The following is a 13806-nucleotide window of genomic DNA, read 5'->3' as shown; positions in this document are numbered from 1 at the left end:
TTTCAATGTATTTTTCCTTCTTGTGCTTCTTGTTTTTTTTATCTGTGTCTATGCATTCTGCTTGTCTACTTTTCTGTTTTCCTTCTGGTTCTACTGGTTTTACTATATTTGAAGATTTTCTACAATTTTTAATCAATTTTATAAATTCATATATCAAACATTTCTACTTTTTCTGACTTTTTTGCTTTAGTTTTTGCTCTTTTTTACTCTTTCAGATATTTCTGGTTTACTGTTTCCACTAATTTTTATACTTATTACTGTTTCACTATTCAATTGTTTCAACTATTTCTGGGATTGCACTTATTTCCTGTTGTTTCAATTATGCTCTTTCTTAAACTCTGTTTCACTTTTTGACTTTTTCAAATAATTCAGGTTGCACAAAACTCCTGCTTCTTCTGCTGAATTCCTCTATAATTTATATATTATATTATTTATATAATTTATACAGTATAATTCACTATTAATTCACTATTATCTTATTAATATAGTATATTCACTATTCAATTGTTTCAACTATTTCTATGTTTCTATGCATTTTGCTTGTCTACTTTTCTGGATATTCATTTGTTCTACTGGTTTTCTGTCTGCAAAGGTCTTCTCAAACTTTTATCAATTTTATCAATTCATATATCAAACTTTTCTGCTTCTTCTGACCCTTATTTCTTTTGGTTTTGCTCCGTTTTATTCCTTCAAATATTTCTGATTTTTCTGATTCCGCTAATTTAAGCTTTTTGCTGTTTCACTGTTCAATTGTTTCAACTATTTCTGGGTTTGCACTAATTTCCTCGTGTGCTAATTGTGCTCTTTCTTACGCTCTGTTTCACTTTTTGACTTTTTCAAATAATTCATGTTGCACACAAACTTCTGCTTCTTCAGCTGAATTCTGCAACACTTTTGCAAAGTTTCACTACTGGCAAAGGATTTCTACAAAGTATAACTAGCTTTCTTATGCTTTTCTTACTCTTTGTTCTCAAGTTTCTTATATTTCTCCATCAATCATTCTGCAAATATGCTTATTTAGCCCTTTATGTTAAGTTTCACTTCTTCAAATATTTCTGGTGTGTACTAATTTCAGCTTCAGCAATTATCTGCAGTTTGCTACATTTCACTGTTCAACTATTTCAACTATTTTCTATTTCTTTGATATCTTATACTTCTTAAGCTTTTCTGTACTTTTTCTGGCATTTCTGCAGCAGTCATTCTGCAAATATGCATTCTCACGGCTGTTTCGCTAGGAACAGCTATTTTTCTAGTTATTATTATTATTATTCTGGCTTCCGTACGTTTTTCCTGGTTTAACTACTCTCACTATCTTTCACTATTGTACTAATTTATATATCAAAACGTTCAGCTCTTCAGGAGAATGGTGCTATGACTTTTGGTAAACTTCACTATTGCACTTTTTGAATAATTGCCCTTTTGTGCAATTTTTTGCCCCATTATTTCTATGGTGGAACTCTGTAACTGATTTCAGTTACTTGAGTGTACACTCTAGTAACTGCCGTTTTGAACTTTTTCTGCTCTTTTATAAACAAAATTATGCTGTTCTACATATTTCACTGTAGAGAAATATTTTATGCATTAAAATGTAGCCACACGTGTCTACTTTATGGATTTATTACTATCTTTGCTACAGGTTTTACTGTTTTCTGTTAAACTCCTCTGGAGTACAACCTTGTCACACTTTCTCCTATTCTTTCAATGTATTTTCTTCTTGTGCTCTGTTTTTATCTGTGTCTATGCATTCTGCTTGTCTACTTTTCTGTTTTCCTTCTGGTTCTACTGGTTTTACTATATTTGAAGATTTTCTACAATTTTAATCAATTTTATAAATTCATATATCAAACATTTCTACTTTTTCTGACTTTTTGCTTTAGTTTTTGCTCTTTTTACTCTTTCAGATATTTCTGGTTTACTGTTTCCACTAATTTTTATACTTATTACTGTTTCACTATTCAATTGTTTCAACTATTTCTGGGATTGCACTTATTTCCTGTTGTTTCAATTATGCTCTTTCTTAAACTCTGTTTCACTTTTTGACTTTTTCAAATAATTCAGGTTGCACAAAAACTCCTGCTTCTTCTGCTGAATTCCTCTATAATTTATATATTATATAATTTATATAATTTATACAGTATAATTCACTATTAATTCACTATTATTTAAATTAATATAGTATATTCACTATTCAATTGTTTCAACTATTTCTATGTTTCTATGCATTTTGCTTGTCTACTTTTCTGGATATTCCTTTGTTTCTACTGGTTTTCCTGTCTGCAAAGGTCTTCTCAAACTTTTATCAATTTTATCAATTCATATATCAAACTTTTCTGCTTCTTCTGACCCTTATTTCTTTTGGTTTTGCTCCGTTTTATTCCTTCAAATATTTCTGATTTTTCTGATTCCGCTAATTTAAGCTTTTGCTGTTTCACTGTTCAATTGTTTCAACTATTTCTGGGTTTGCACTAATTTCCTCGTGTGCTAATTGTGCTCTTTCTTACGCTCTGTTTCACTTTTTGACTTTTTCAAATAATTCATGTTGCACACAAACTTCTGCTTCTTCAGCTGAATTCTGCAACACTTTTGCAAAGTTTCACTACTGGGCAAAGGATTTCTACAAAGTATAACTAGCTTTCTTATGCTTTTCTTACTCTTTGTTCTCAAGTTTCTTATATTTCTCCATCAATCATTCTGCAAATATGCTTATTTAGCCCTTTATGTTAAGTTTCACTTCTTCAAATATTTCTGGTGGTGTACTAATTTCAGCTTCAGCAATTATCTGCAGTTTGCTACATTTCACTGTTCAACTATTTCAACTATTTTCTATTTCTTCTGATATCTTATACTTCTTAAGCTTTTCTGTACTTTTTCTGGCATTTCTGCAGCAGTCATTCTGCAAATATGCATTCTCACGGCTGTTTCGCTAGGAACAGCTATTTTTCTAGTCAGTGAGAATGCATTCAATGCATTCTCACTTATAGTGATTCTGTTTTTCTTTATCTTTATTATTATTCTGTCTTCCGTACGTTTTTCGTGGTTTAACTACTCTCACTATCTTTCACTAATTGTACTAATTTATATATCAAAACGTTCAGCTTCTTCAGGAGAATGGTGCTATGACTTTTGGTAAACTTCACTATTGCACTTTTTGAAATAATTGCCCTTTTGTGCAAATTTTTTGCCCCATTATTTCCTATGGTGGAACTCTGTAACTGATTTCAGTTACTTGAGTGTACACTCTAGTAACTGCCGTTTTTGAACTTTTTCTGCTCTTTTTTAAACAAAATTATGCTGTTCATACATATTTCACTGTAGAGAAATATTTATGCATTAAAATGTAGCCACACGTGTCTACTTTATGGATTTATTACTATCTTTGCTACAGGTTTTACTGTTTTCTGTTAAACTCCTCTGGAGTACAACCTTGTCACACTTTCTCCTATTCTTTCAATGTATTTTCTTCTTGTGCTCTGTTTTTATCTGTGTCTATGCATTCTGCTTGTCTACTTTTCTGTTTTCCTTCTGGTTCTACTGGTTTTACTATATTTGAAGATTTTCTACAATTTTTAATCAATTTTATAAATTCATATATCAAACATTTCTACTTTTTCTGACTTTTTTGCTTAGTTTTTGCTCTTTTTACTCTTTCAGATATTTCTGGTTTACTGTTTCCACTAATTTTTATACTTATTACTGTTTCACTATTCAATTGTTTCAACTATTTCTGGGATTGCACTTATTTCCTGTTGTTTCAATTATGCTCTTTCTTACACTCTGTTTCACTTTTTGACTTTTTCAAATAATTCAGGTTGCACAAAAACTCCTGCTTCTTCTGCTGAATTCCTCTATAATTTATATATTATATAATTTATATAATTATACAGTATAATTCACTATTAATTCACTATTATCTTATTAATATAGTATATTCACTATTCAATTGTTTCAACTATTTCTATGTTTCTATGCATTTTGCTTGTCTACTTTTCTGGATATTCCTTTGTTTCTACTGGTTTTCCTGTCTGCAAAGGTCTTCTCAAACTTTTATCAATTTATCAATTCATATATCAAACTTTTCTGCTTCTTCTGACCCTTATTTCTTTTGGTTTTGCTCCGTTTATTCCTTCAAATATTTCTGATTTTTCTGATTCCGCTAATTTAAGCTTTTTGCTGTTTCACTGTTCAATTGTTTCAACTATTCTGGGTTTGCACTAATTTCCTCGTGTGCTAATTGTGCTCTTTCTTACGCTCTGTTTCACTTTTTGACTTTTTCAAATAATTCATGTTGCACACAAACTTCTGCTTCTTCAGCTGAATTCTGCAACACTTTTGCAAAGTTTCACTACTGGGCAAAGGATTTCTACAAAGTATAACTAGCTTTCTTATGCTTTTCTTACTCTTTGTTCTCAAGTTCTTATATTTCTCCATCAATCATTCTGCAAATATGCTTATTTAGCCCTTTATGTTAAGTTTCACTTCTTCAAATATTTCTGGTGGTGTACTAATTTCAGCTTCAGCAATTATCTGCAGTTTGCTACATTTCACTGTTCAACTATTTCAACTATTTTCTATTTCTTCTGATATCTTATACTTCTTAAGCTTTTCTGTACTTTTTCTGGCATTTCTGCAGCAGTCATTCTGCAAATATGCATTCTCACGGCTGTTTCGCTAGGAACAGCTATTTTTCTAGTTATCAGTGAGAATGCATTCAATGCATTCTCACTTATAGTGATTCTGTTTTTCTTTATTATTATATTATTATTCTGGCTTCCGTACGTTTTCCTGGTTTAACTACTCTCACTATCTTTCACTAATTGTACTAATTTATATATCAAAACGTTCAGCTCCTTCAGGAGAATGGTGCTATGACTTTTGGTAAACTTCACTATTGCACTTTTGAAATAATTGCCCTTTTGTGCAAATTTTTTGCCCCATTATTTCCTATGGTGGAACTCTGTAACTGATTTCAGTTACTTGAGTGTACACTCTAGTAACTGCCGTTTTTGAACTTTTTCTGCTCTTTTATAAACAAAATTATGCTGTTCATACATATTCACTGTAGAGAAATATTTTTTGCATTAAAATGTAGCCACACGTGTCTACTTTATGGATTTATTACTATCTTTGCTACAGGTTTTACTGTTTTCTGTTAATCTCCTCTGGAGTACAACCTTGTCACACTTTCTCCTATTCTTTCAAGGTATTTTCTTCTTGTGCTCTGTTTTTATCTGTGTCTATGCATTCTGCTTGTCTACTTTTCTGTTTTCCTTCTGGTTCTACTGGTTTTACTATATTTGAAGATTTTCTACAATTTTAATCAATTTTATAAATTCATATATCAAACATTTCTACTTTTCTGACTTTTTGCTTTAGTTTTTGCTCTTTTTACTCTTTCAGATATTTCTGGTTTACTGTTTCCACTAATTTTTTATACTTATTACTGTTTCACTATTCAATTGTTTCAACTATTTCTGGGATTGCACTTATTTCCTGTTGTTTCAATTATGCTCTTTCTTAAACTCTGTTTCACTTTTTGACTTTTCAAATAATTCAGGTTGCACAAAAACTCCTGCTTCTTCTGCTGAATTCCTCTATAATTTATATATTATATAATTTATATAATTTATACAGTATAATTCACTATTAATTCACTATTATCTTATTAATATAGTATATTCACTATTCAATTGTTTCAACTATTTCTATGTTTCTATGCATTTTGCTTGTCTACTTTTCTGGATATTCCTTTGTTTCTACTGGTTTTCCTGTCTGCAAAGGTCTTCTCAAACTTTTATCAATTTTATCAATTCATATATCAAACTTTTCTGCTTCTTCTGACCCTTATTTCTTTTGGTTTTGCTCCGTTTTATTCCTTCAAATATTTCTGATTTTTCTGATTCCGCTAATTTAAGCTTTTTGCTGTTTCACTGTTCAATTGTTTCAACTATTTCTGGGTTTGCACTAATTTCCTCGTGTGCTAATTGTGCTCTTTCTTACGCTCTGTTTCACTTTTTGACTTTTTCAAATAATTCATGTTGCACACAAACTTCTGCTTCTTCAGCTGAATTCTGCAACACTTTTGCAAAGTTTCACTACTGGGCAAAGGATTTCTACAAAGTATAACTAGCTTTCTTATGCTTTCTTACTCTTTGTTCTCAAGTTTCTTATATTTCTCCATCAATCATTCTGCAAATATGCTTATTTAGCCCTTTATGTTAAGTTTCACTTCTTCAAATATTTCTGGTGGTGTACTAATTTCAGCTTCAGCAATTATCTGCAGTTTGCTACATTTCACTGTTCAACTATTTCAACTATTTTCTATTTCTTCTGATATCTTATACTTCTTAAGCTTTTCTGTACTTTTTCTGGCATTTCTGCAGCAGTCATTCTGCAAATATGCATTCTCACGGCTGTTTCGCTAGGAACAGCTATTTTTCTAGTTATTATTATTCTGGCTTCCGTACGTTTTTCCTGGTTTAACTACTCTCACTATCTTTCACTAATTGTACTAATTTATATATCAAAACGTTCAGCTCCTTCAGGAGAATGGTGCTATGACTTTTGGTAAACTTCACTATTGCACTTTTTGAAATAATTGCCCTTTTGTGCAAATTTTTGCCCCATTATTTCCTATGGTGGAACTCTGTAACTGATTTCAGTTACTTGAGTGTACACTCTAGTAACTGCCGTTTTTGAACTTTTTCTGCTCTTTTATAAACAAATTATGCTGTTCATACATATTTCACTGTAGAGAAATATTTATGCATTAAAATGTAGCCACACGTGTCTACTTTATGGATTTATTACTATCTTTGCTACAGGTTTTACTGTTTTCTGTTAAACTCCTCTGGAGTACAACCTTGTCACACTTTCTCCTATTCTTTCAATGTATTTTCTTCTTGTGCTCTGTTTTTATCTGTGTCTATGCATTCTGCTTGTCTACTTTTCTGTTTTCCTTCTGGTTCTACTGGTTTTACTATATTGAAGATTTTCTACAATTTTTAATCAATTTTATAAATTCATATATCAAACATTTCTACTTTTTCTGACTTTTTTGCTTTAGTTTTTGCTCTTTTTACTCTTTCAGATATTTCTGGTTTACTGTTTCCACTAATTTTTTATACTTATTACTGTTTCACTATTCAATTGTTTCAACTATTTCTGGGATTGCACTTATTTCCTGTTGTTTCAATTATGCTCTTTCTTAAACTCTGTTTCACTTTTTGACTTTTTCAAATAATTCAGGTTGCACAAAAACTCCTGCTTCTTCTGCTGAATTCCTCTATAATTTATATATTATATAATTTATATAATTTATACAGTATAATTCACTATTAATTCACTATTATCTTATTAATATAGTATATTCACTATTCAATTGTTTCAACTATTTCTATGTTTCTATGCATTTGCTTGTCTACTTTTCTGGATATTCCTTTGTTTCTACTGGTTTTCCTGTCTGCAAAGGTCTTCTCAAACTTTTATCAATTTTATCAATTCATATATCAAACTTTTCTGCTTCTTCTGACCCTTATTTCTTTTGGTTTTGCTCCGTTTTATTCCTTCAAATATTTCTGATTTTTCTGATTCCGCTAATTTAAGCTTTTTGCTGTTTCACTGTTCAATTGTTTCAACTATTTCTGGGTTTGCACTAATTTCCTCGTGTGCTAATTGTGCTCTTTCTTACGCTCTGTTTCACTTTTTGACTTTTTCAAATAATTCATGTTGCACACAAACTTCTGCTTCTTCAGCTGAATTCTGCAACACTTTTGCAAAGTTTCACTACTGGGCAAAGGATTTCTACAAAGTATAACTAGCTTTCTTATGCTTTTCTTACTCTTTGTTCTCAAGTTTCTTATATTTCTCCATCAATCATTCTGCAAATATGCTTATTTAGCCCTTTATGTTAAGTTTCACTTCTTCAAATATTTCTGGTGGTGTACTAATTCAGCTTCAGCAATTATCTGCAGTTTGCTACATTTCACTGTTCAACTATTTCAACTATTTTCTATTTCTTCTGATATCTTATACTTCTTAAGCTTTTCTGTACTTTTTCTGGCATTTCTGCAGCAGTCATTCTGCAAATATGCATTCTCACGGCTGTTTCGCTAGGAACAGCTATTTTTCTAGTTATTATTATTATTCTGTCTTCCGTACGTTTTTTGTCGCTTAACTACTTTCACTATCTTTCACTAATTGTACTAAATTATATATCAAAACGTTCAGCTCCTTCAGGAGAATGGTGCTATGACTTTTGGTAACCTTCACTATTGCACTTTTTGAAATAATTGCACTTTTGTGCAAATATTTTGCCCATTGAAATGAATGGGGAAATTCGGCGAACTGCCGTTTTTGAACTTTTTCTGCTGTTTGACAAACAAAATTATGCTGTTCATACATATTTCACTGTAGAGAAATATTTTATGCATTAAAATATAGCCACTAGTGTCTACTTTATGGAATTATTACTATAATTACTACAGGATTTACTGTTTTCTGTTAAACTCCTCTGGAGTACAACCTTGTCACACTTTCTCCTATTCTTTCAATGTATTTTCTTCTTGTGCTCTGTTTTTATCTGTGTCTATGCATTCTGCTTGTCTACTTTTCTGTTTGCCTTCTGGTTTTACTGGTTTTACTATCTTTTAAGATCTTCTACTATCTTTAATCAATTTTATCAATTCATATATCAAACATTTCTACTTCTTCTGAACCTTTTTGCTTTTGGTTTTCCTCTGTTTTACTCCTTCAAATATTTCTGGTTTACTGTTTCCACTAATTTTTTATACTTATTACTGTTTCACTATTCAATTGTTTCAACTATTCCTGGGATTGCACTAATTTCCTGTTGTTTCAATTATGCTCTTTCTTCAACTCTGTTTCACTTTTTGACTTTTTCAAATAATTCAGGTTGCACACAAACTCCTGCTTCTGCTGAATTCTGGTATACCTTCACTAAGTTTCACTATATATATATATATATATATATATATATATATATATATATATATATATATATATATATATATATATATATATATATTGAAGTCATATATACTTCATATATGACTTCAAGCCTCTTTTAAAAGCTAAAAAAATAAATAATAATGATAATAAAGAAAAGCATTAAAGGTGAGTGTTCTCTTTAGCGTTGGCAAAAACCCAGAAATTATTATTTAATTTCTGGGTTTAATTGGTAGGCGGCACAGTGGCGCAGTTGGTAGAGCTGTTGCCTTGCAGCAAGAAGGTTCTGGGTTCGATTCCCGGCCTGGGGTCCTTCTGCATGGAGTTTGCATGTTCTCCCTGTGCATGCGTGGGTTCTCTCCGGGTACTCCGGTTTCCTCCCACAGTCCAAAAACATGACTGTAAAACCTCAGGAGCGAAGCCGGTGAGGAAGCAGCGAGCTTAGCCTCACGTGCTATTGCGCAACCTCTCGCTAACTGCACTGGCTGCCATTCTATGGGAGCCTGTTCGTCCTGTCTGTACGCCAGCAATAAAATGGCTAAAAACATTTAATATATGGTCTTATTTTCCATAATTTTGCTTATGTATATAATGCACATTGTTTTTTGTCTCTAACTGTGTGTGTATCGTGTTTTGTGTGCGAAGGAGCGATAACAATCGGCAGAGAACAGACTCGAGGTGAGGCAGGCAGTTCTCTTGCCTCACCGCTGGGGCGCTCATGATCCCAGATATTGTGACTGCACAACTGCAGAGTAATACACAGTGAGCTAGCCATGGAGCTAGCCACACAGTAAATAAGTAAAGTACAGCGATATATTTGTTTTCTTCTCTCCTCCGAACATGAAAGATTAGATTTCTACCCTTAAACAGTTTCTAAAGTGGATTTTCAATTGAAGCAGGAGATGATAACTAAAGGAAGACCAACACCGGAGCTGAAGGTTTTACTTCAAGACAGTTTGATGATTCTCAAACCGAGTAGAAAAGACATGCCGAGGATCAACTTGGCTTTGGATGAACAGATATTTTTGTGCAGAATTAGGGTGCATGGATTTCATTGATAGGTAAAGGTAGACAGCAATAAGATGTTTTTGTTTAGTTTTTTAATGAAATGTGCATTTGGTGGGCTACAGTTAATGTTTAAATAATTCAGTAAAGTAGAAGCGGTAGCTAATCTACCACAGCAATAATTTATTAATAAAACATTAAGCTTAAAACGTACTACAACAACAGACTGAATGATTTGTTGTGTGTGCAAATTCTTGATTTTTTTTTGTGTTAAATCCTAAAACATAAAGTGGCATTATTGTCAGTTGCTATGGCAGCGAGTCTGCGTAGCTTGGGGAAACAGATCACTTTGCTGTGGATCATAGCACGAAATTAATACCTACATTGAAGTTTCACTGAGTTAACGCGGCTATAGATGACATGTAAAATATTAGTCTTTTTGCCCCACAGCGTTGTATGCATGCGCGAAATTTCCGTAGGTCCAATAGCATGCATGGTGTCTAAGTCATAAGTCAGTGCCTCACCAGCAATGAACCTCACGTACGTCACTGATATATAGTGTGTGTGTGCCAAACTGGTGCCAAATCTTTCGAAGTGAAATATCCAAGTGCTCCTGAATGTCTCTGACGTTCTGCTTGGCGTTCTCTGCCGTTACGTTCTCCCTTCTTCGTTTGTGGAGTTACAATATCTGGGTTCATGAGCGCCCCCAGCGATGAGGCAGAGAACTGAATACCTCACCTCGAATCTGTATGGCGTTTGCCGTCTCGAGTAACATGCCGTTTTCGATCGCTCCTCAGCACACGAAACACGTTACACACACAGTTGGTGACTATAAAAACAGTACATTAAATACTTGGAATTAATTATGGGAAATCAGTTAAGACATTGAATGTTTTTAACCATGTTATTTGCGACGTACAGACAGACGGAGCATGCTCTCATAGAATAACAACCAGTGCAGTTAGCGAGAAGTTGTGCAATCCCAGGTGCTGCATCACTGGCTTTGCTTGTTATACTTATTACTGTTTCACTATTCAATTGTTTCAACTATTCCTGGGATTGCGCAAATTTTTTCCTGTTGTTTCAATTATGCTCTTTCTTAAACTCTGTTTCACTTTTTGACTTTTCAAATAATTCAGGTTGCACACAAACTCCTGCTTCTGCTGAATTCTGCTATAATTTATATATTATATAATTTATATAATTTATGCAGTATAATTCACTATTAATTCACAATTAAATATATTAATATAGCATATTCACTATTCAATAGTTTCAACTATTTCTATTTCTTCCACTATCTTCTGCTTTCTTCTACTCCTTAAACTTTTCTCTACTTTTTCTTGCATTTCTGCAGCAGTCATTCTGCAAATATGCATTCTCACGGCTGTTTCGCTAGGAACAGCTATTTTTCTAGTTATTATTATTATTATTCTGTCTTCCGTACGTTTTTTGTCGCTTAACTACTTTCACTATCTTTCACTAATTGTACTAAATTATATATCAAAACGTTCAGCTCCTTCAGGAGAATGGTGCTATGACTTTTGGTAACCTTCACTATTGCACTTTTGAAATAATTGCACTTTTGTGCAAATATTTTGCCCATTGAAATGAATGGGGAAATTCGGCGAACTGCCGTTTTTGAACTTTTTCTGCTGTTTGACAAACAAAATTATGCTGTTCATACATATTTCACTGTAGAGAAATATTTTATGCATTAAAATATAGCCACTAGTGTCTACTTTATTGAATTATTACCATTATTTCAACAGGATTTACTGTTTTCTGTTAAACTCCTCTGGAGTACAACCTTGCCACACTTTCTCCTATTCTTTCAATGTATTTTCTTCTTGTGCTGTTTTTATCTGTGTCTATGCATTCAGCTTGTCTACTTTTCTGTTTGCCTTCTGGTTTACTGGTTTTACTATCTTTTAAGATATTCTACTATCTTTAATCAATTTTATAAATTCATATATCAAACATTTCTACTTCTTCTGAACCTTTTTGCTTTTGGTTTTCCTCTGTTTTACTCCTTCAAATATTTCTGGTTCACTGTTCCCACTAATTTTTTATACTTATTACTTTCACTATTCAATTGTTTCAACTATTCCTGGGATTGCACTAATTTCCTGTTGTTTCAATTATGCTCTTTCTTAAACTCTGTTTCACTTTTTCACTTTTTCAAACAATTCAGCTTGCACACAAACTCCTGCTTCTTCTGCTGAATTCTGCTATAATTTATATATTATATAGTTTATATAATTTATGCAGTATAATTCACTATTAATTCACTATTAAATATATTAATATAGTATATTCACTATTCAATAGTTTCAACTATTTCTATTTCTTCCACTATCTTCGGCTTTCTTCTGCTTTCTTCTGCTTTCTTCTGCTTTCTTCTGCTTTCTTCTACTTTCTTCTACTTTCTTCTACTCCTTAAACTTTTCTCTACTTTTTCTTGCATTTCTGCAGCAGTCATTCTGCAAATATGCATTCTCACGGCTGTTTCGCTAGGAACAGCTATTTTTCTAGTTATTATTATTATTCTGTCTTCCGTACGTTTTTTGTCGCTTAACTACTTTCACTATCTTTCACTAATTGTACTAAATTATATATCAAAACGTTCAGCTCCTTCAGGAGAATGGTGCTATGACTTTTGGTAACCTTCACTATTGCACTTTTTGAAATAATTGCACTTTTGTGCAAATATTTTGCCCATTGAAATGAATGGGGAAATTCGGCGAACTGCCGTTTTTGAACTTTTTCTGCTGTTTGACAAACAAAATTATGCTGTTCATACATATTTCACTGTAGAGAAATATTTTATGCATTAAAATATAGCCACTAGTGTCTACTTATTGAATTATTACCATTATTTCAACAGGATTTACTGTTTTCTGTTAAACTCCTCTGGAGTACAACCTTGCCACACTTTCTCCTATTCTTTCAATGTATTTCTTCTTGTGCTGTTTTATCTGTGTCTATGCATTCAGCTTGTCTACTTTTCTGTTTGCCTTCTGGTTTTACTGGTTTTACTATCTTTTAAGATATTCTACTATCTTTAATCAATTTTATAAATTCATATATCAAACATTTCTACTTCTTCTGAACCTTTTTGCTTTTGGTTTTCCTCTGTTTTACTCCTTCAAATATTTCTGGTTCACTGTTCCCACTAATTTTTATACTTATTACTTTCACTATTCAATTGTTTCAACTATTCCTGGATTGCACTAATTTCCTGTTGTTTCAATTATGCTCTTTCTTAAACTCTGTTTCACTTTTTCACTTTTTCAAACAATTCAGCTTGCACACAAACTCCTGCTTCTTCTGCTGAATTCTGCTATAATTTATATATTATATAGTTTATATAATTTATGCAGTATAATTCACTATTAATTCACTATTAAATATATTAATATAGTATATTCACTATTCAATAGTTTCAACTATTTCTATTTCTTCCACTATCTTCGGCTTTCTTCTGCTTTCTTCTGCTTTCTTCTGCTTTCTTCTACTTTCTTCTACTTTCTTCTACTCCTTAAACTTTTCTCTACTTTTTCTTGCATTTCTGCAGCAGTCATTCTGCAAATATGCATTCTCACGGCTGTTTCGCTAGGAACAGCTATTTTTCTAGTTATTATTATTCTGACTTCCGTACGTTTTTTGTCGCTTAACTACTCTCACTACGTTTCACTGATTGTACTAATTTATATATCAAAACGTTCAGCTCCTTCAGGAGAATGGTGCTATGACTTTTGGTAAACTTCACTATTGCACTTTTTGAAATAATTGCACTTTTGTGCAAATATTTTCCCCATAGAAATGAATGGTGGA

At 32.2% G+C, this 13806-nt stretch overlaps 1 protein-coding gene and 1 long non-coding RNA gene across 4 annotated transcripts in view; both read left to right on the top strand.

Annotated features, from left to right (window-relative positions):
* Positions 1–13806, top strand: part of rims3 (regulating synaptic membrane exocytosis 3) — a 99640-nt gene that overhangs the window by 59909 nt on the left and 25925 nt on the right. The gene's annotated exons all lie outside the window — the stretch shown is intronic.
* The window catches only part of LOC145553858 (uncharacterized), a 3297-nt gene continuing 2742 nt past the window's right edge, over positions 13252–13806 (top strand). The window contains exon 1 of the long non-coding RNA XR_014089901.1: positions 13252–13806. This exon is cut by the window's right edge and continues 2306 nt beyond it. This is a non-coding gene — a long non-coding RNA (uncharacterized LOC145553858).

The sequence above is a fragment of the Poecilia reticulata genome, chromosome 11 (genome assembly GCF_904066995.2).
Source record: "Poecilia reticulata chromosome 11, P_reticulata-male-v2, whole genome shotgun sequence".
NCBI classification, from domain to species: domain Eukaryota; kingdom Metazoa; phylum Chordata; class Actinopteri; order Cyprinodontiformes; family Poeciliidae; genus Poecilia; species Poecilia reticulata.
Note: the sequence above shows the minus strand (reverse complement) of the source record. Positions and strands in the feature narration are given on the sequence as shown.